The sequence below is a fragment of the Microcaecilia unicolor genome, chromosome 5, assembly GCF_901765095.1.
Source record: "Microcaecilia unicolor chromosome 5, aMicUni1.1, whole genome shotgun sequence".
NCBI lineage: Eukaryota > Metazoa > Chordata > Amphibia > Gymnophiona > Siphonopidae > Microcaecilia > Microcaecilia unicolor.
In genome coordinates this window covers 290614607-290620771 of record NC_044035.1, presented here as the reverse complement: position 1 = coordinate 290620771, position 6165 = coordinate 290614607, and positions in this window count along the sequence as shown.

The window sequence follows — 6165 nt, the reverse complement described above, 5'->3', positions numbered from 1 at the left end:
ATGATTTAAATGGAGCAATAGCAAACAGAGAACGAGGGGGAAAGGGGACTTGATATACCACCTTTTTGTGATATTTTGCAACTACATTCAAAGTGGTTTACATATATACAGGTACTTATTTTGTACCTGGGGCAATGGAGTGTTAAGTGACTTGCCCACAGTCACAAGAAGCTGCAGTGGGAATCAAACCCAGCTCCCCAAGTTCAAAGTCTGCTGCACTAACCACTAGGCTACTCCTCTGAAAGCAGCATGTTGAAAAAGGAAGGGGATAGTGAAACCTTTTCTAACTTAATCATATGAAAAAAAAAAAAAGAGTATGCAAGAGAGGAAAAGGAAAAAGCAAGGAGTAGATAAAAGACCAGTTGACCTCTGCAGGTTGTGGGTTAAGTAGTTTAGTACCAGCAGGTTATAACTACTTAACTATTAACCAGACGGTTGGTGATGACTGGATATTGTACAACAATGCCATGGAGAACTGAGAAACTGGATGTTCTTGCAATGGCTCACTAGATGTTTGGTTAACTGTTTAGATTGTTACAAAGTTTGGTTATGAGAAAGGTGCTGAAGCTTCTATATCTTGCAGCTGCAACATATTCTATGAGGTTGGAATATATTCTTCCAGTGTGGACATGAACATTGGTTTTACTTTCATCTACTATGATGTCGTTTATGCATTGTGAGGTGAACTAGATTGAAGTAGCCATTCTTAAGCAATTTTACAAATTAGTTTGACCTTGATGATGAAGGGAGACCAAGTAACGCCAGCTTTTGGCAGGTGTAAATGCTGATGCCTAAAGTTAGGCACAAAATGTGCACTAAGCTAGTATTCTGTAAAGGTCTTTGTGTGCAGAGTGCCTTTTAAAGAATGCTAGCTTAGTGCATATCATTGCAGTGCCTATCTTTGGGTATCATTTAAAGAATTTAGCCCTAGGTGCCTAAATATAGATACACTGTTATTGAATTGTCCATCTACCCTGGGATTCTTGCTTTGTAAGTCTATGTGCTTTTAGAATGAGCACCTTTATAATATAGGTAGAGCTTTCCCCAAAACTTTTCAATATGTGTCTTGTTTACCCCCTTAAAAGTTCAAAGAACTTCATTTAAAAAATGTAAACATATAGTCAATGTTAATATATGGAGAGTTAAGTCCTGCAACAATATTTTTTCTTGCTGAAAGAACAAAAAGTTAGCCCTGATGTTTGGTTCTGTCCTGTGCAGATTTAGGAGCTCGTTTACTAAGCTGTGTTAGGCACTTACACATACCTAATGCAGCTTAAAATGGCATACTGTGGGACTTCCAAATGTGCACGCACTAAAACATTTTAATGTTTTGTTATGGGGGCATTCAGGAGAGAAGAGTAGGCATCTATATGCTAACCACTTAGTTTAGTTATATTACCATGCACACAGATAGCACATGAGCATTACCGCTTACAAAATGGGTGGTGGAATGTGCTCACATGATAATTTGACAAAATGGACGTGCGCTAATGGCAACAGCGCATGGCCATTTACATTAAAAAAAGGAAAACATAATTTTTATGCCTGTGGTAAAAATGGCCTTCGTACATGGGAAAAACCTTCATAATGGTGTGCTAAGGCCTCCTTTTACTGCCTTTTTGTTTTACAATGTCGCAGTAGAGCTACCATGGTGTTGGCATGCTCCAATCTGCCACTACCACTGGCCCACTGCAGGAGCTGGCGGTAGTGCCATCCCCAGTGTGCACCATTTCTGGCGTGATGGAAAATATATATTTTTTGCACTGGGAACTTACCCAGTGGTAATCGTGCAGTGTCATACGCTGCCCATTTACCACCGGGTTAGCATGGGAGCCTTTACCGCCTCCTAGAGGTGGCAGTAAGGGATCTTCCCAACAATGGCCACACGGCAAATGTGCACTTAGAGTTTCTATTACAAAGCCACGCTAGCAATTCCTGCACAGCAAATGAAAAGAAGCCCATAGGAATTGAACGGGCTTCCTCCTCTCATTTGCCGCACTGGGAATCGGTACCGCAGCTTTGTAAATGAGACCCTTACTGCACAGTAATTTCTCTTTTTTTGCCTTTTACTCTGTGGTAAAAGGGTTCTCGGCGCATGACAAATCCATGCGCTGATGCAACCACAGGTCCCCTTTTACTACAGCTTGGTGGAAGGGGCCCTTACTGAGGTACATACACAAACATGGCCATGTAGACTATAACAACAATCAGTCTGAACTTTCATGGATACAAAAGTTACTTTAGTATAATACTTGATCCAGAGATTTGTAGCCTCATAAAAATGTCTTTAATAATAATTTTGAGGTTTGTGATGGACACAAATCAATACTTCATTAGTTCTAAAGTATATTTGATCTTATACATAAGTACATAAGTACATAAGTAGTGCCATACTGGGAAAGACCAAAGGTCCATCTAGCCCAGCATCCTGTCACCGACAGTGGCCAATCCAGGTCAAGGGCACCTGGCACGCTCCCCAAACGTAAAAACATTCCAGACAAGTTGTACCTAAAAATGAGGAATTTTTCCAGTCCATTTAATAGCGGTCTATGGACTTGTCCTTTAGGAATCTATCTAACCCCTTTTTAAACTCCGTCAAGCTAACCGCCCGTACCACGTTCTCCGGCAATGAATTCCAGAGTCTAATTACACGTTGGGTGAAGAAAAATTTTCTCCGATTCGTTTTAAATTTACCACACTGTAGCTTCAACTCATGCCCTCTAGTCCTAGTATTTTTGGATAGCGTGAACAGTCGCTTCACATCCACCCGATCCATTCCACTCATTATTTTACACATATACTATCAGTTAGATGTAATCTATTTTTGGAAGGGTGGATAAAGCTAATTTTGTTTCACTCTGTAGCTAGTAGCTGGTCTTACCTTTTATTATTATTATTATTATTATTATTATTATTATTATTATTATTATTATTATTATTATTATTATTATTATTAATATTTAACACATTTCAAATTTGTTATTCCATCTGCCTGAAGCATTGTAAAACCATCAACCATCTAAAAATAAACTCTATGAAATCCTAATCCAAGATGCTAACATAGTCCTTGGTGATTTAATTAATACAAATTAAAAGTGGTTTGACATTTCAGAGCATCTTCTACTACCACTAAGATTAGCAGAAACTGTTGCAAAGATTTTAACTGCTTGGTCAATGCACTATTATCTCATGCTAGCAACTACACTGTAATGAAGATGCAGCATGCCATAATCTGAAAAGAGCTGACAACAGACTATTACTCTCTTTTATTATAAACATTTGACCTTAGCATCTTAATAAAATGACAACTGCAAATATGCAACTATGCCAAATTGTAAAATGTAGTATTCAGTAGGGAAGAAAGAAACTGTGGATACATCAAAACAATTGAACATAAATTGCATCCTTAATTAGTCATTAGGAAAAGTGAACCTTTCCAAGCACGCAACAGATCCGGCACCTTCAAAAAGGGAGGTTACCCCTTACTATATATTATGATTATCTGAATGATGTGCCATGTACAAACAATAAAATGTTCATCATAGTCATTGTTGTTGCTATTCTGCCAAACAGATGAGGCTACCTTACATAACTATTCTCACAGTTAAATGTATACATCAATTCATGTGAGCAAAGACAACATATTTTTTTCCTTAACTTTGTACTGCAAAACACATTATAAAGTTATTCTAACTTCATTTTGAAGTTATATAGAGGGCAATTTTCTAAAGGATTTCTGTGAAATAAATGGGATCTTAACTGTTGAAAATGGCTCTTAAATAATTTTTCTCAGGCTTTCGGTGGACAAACGTATGCATGCAGCTGATAGCATGGAAATCCTTTCCTGTGAGAAATAAAGATGTGCCTGGTATGGGTCTAGAAAAGAAAGCACAGGGATTAGATTTCACTTTCAATTCAGCACACCTGCACTCTTTTAACCAGCATTCAATGAAACCATGAGCTAAGGGTGAAACTAGACATATGCCTACACCTGTCTCTTTAGTTATTTGAGTTATTTGATGGCCCAGGAAGGACATCTGGCTCCCATCCCATGTACCCATTAAAAATGCTTCCAAATAAGCTTCTGGTCTTAACTAGGTTCTTCATGGATTCTTCATAATATTCAATAATAAATAACCCATGTTTAGCTTGTTTGTAGAAGGTGATTCTATAATCTGCATATTTCTCAGTCTAGTCTCATATCTAGACTACATTCTATTGTCACTGCTCAAGAGACGTTAAGGATTACAAATGTAAGGTATTCAGGAAAGGCATAAAGAAATTATAGCAGCAATGTGAGTGTGTGCAGCTTATGTGGTGCTATTACTAAGCTGCAGTAAAAAGAGGCTTGCATGAGTTCTTGATGTGCGCTGAGACCCTCTGTTACTGCAGTGGATAAGGCTGTCCATTTTTGGTAAAAAGAAATGTCCATGTGGTAAGTGAACCACTTATTACATGGTCATTTCATTGGGTAGCCCTTAAAACCACCCATTGAGATGGCAGTAAGGGCTCCTGCACTAACCTGGCAGTAACTGGGCAGCACATGGTGCTATCTGATTACCGCCAGTTAAGTTCTGGCAGTAGAAAAATAAGACACATGTCATGAAAAAAATAAGACACTCTGAATTTGTTCAGAGAATTTGTTCACTAGAATTTGTTCAGAATGTTTTTATATTTTTACTTAGCCATGATGTTGCCTCATTTTCTGTTTGCCCAGTTTTCTGAAAGGCTAAAATGGCCCCTTTGGAAAACAAATTCCACTGGATTCTATACATTATGCCTAGCGTTCCACACCAAAATCCATGCATACAAAATCCATGCCCTCTGCACCTAAATCTATTTATGTCATGTTTCCCTTGGTATAAATGGATGCTCGTAGTTCTAGGAGCTGGAATATTAACTAAGCATTGTATGACTCGTTCACTATAAACATACTAATTCTGCAATAACAGCAGTCCAGTAATATGAGCTATGCAATATCCTAATCATTCCTCATTTAATAATATCATAAAGCTCCTGCATTCTTACATTAAAATGGCATTTATTTTTGGTATATAGCTAATACAATTTCATCTGCTGGTTGGAATACATTGGAATGCCACAATGTGTTGTTTGTGATATTCTTTTAACTGAAAAGTAAAATGTCAAATACTGCTAGGCTTCTATGTTGTTTTTCATTGCAAAGCTAGCTAAAAGTCTTATGACATTCATGAAGTTCAGATTGTGGAAAATATAATTTCTGAATATGATTAATTTATTAAAATTTGGTCAATAGAAGCATTAAGGGCTGTCTGTTGTATATATCAGACAAAGAAGATCATTTTAAAAGCATCTAGACATGTAAATGACAATATGTACAAATCTAGATTGCAATAATGTTCAAATAGCAAATTGAGATGTTTTTTGGGCCTCCCCCAGAGATATCAGTTAGGAGTGGGTCCTTGTATATGCCTCAGGACATGTGCAAAAGCTAATGGTGGCAAATCTATAAATTGGTTCCAAGATTTAGGCACCCCCAATGCCATGTGCTGAATGTCAATTCTAGAACAGCATCTTGGTGCCAAAATGACCTTACAAAATACTAATATAAATCAGCATTGGCACGACTAAAAATAGGCGTCAACAATTCCTGAAAATCAGTGGCAGTTGTAACTGTTGATTGTTGGTGCCTAAGTGTGCTCTGAAGTGTGTGCAACTTATAGCAATCTAAATGCTATGCCACATATCTCAGAGACATGTCATGACCATCCCATATTCTGACCATTTTTATGTCCTGTCACATTTATGCACTAAGGGTCAAATTATGTAAGTAGCACCTAAAATCTGACACTGAAAATTTAATGTGCTTAGCGTGATTATATAAGGGGTATGTGTCCTTTATAGAATTGCACTTAGCATAACTGCACCTAAACATAGGTCCTGCAATTAGGTCTGCTATGAGCATACAGTTAGGTGTGATTCTATATGTATGCACATAAAATTTAGGATGCCCCCCAAATGCCCCTAGTCATGCTCCCAAATAATTATGCACATTAGGATTTATGCACAGATCATTATAGAATATGATATGAGTGTAAATCCTAATTAGGGCCAATTAGTGCTGATAATTGGTAGTAATCACCAATTATCAGCACTGATTAACTTGTTATTCAATTAATTTATTTG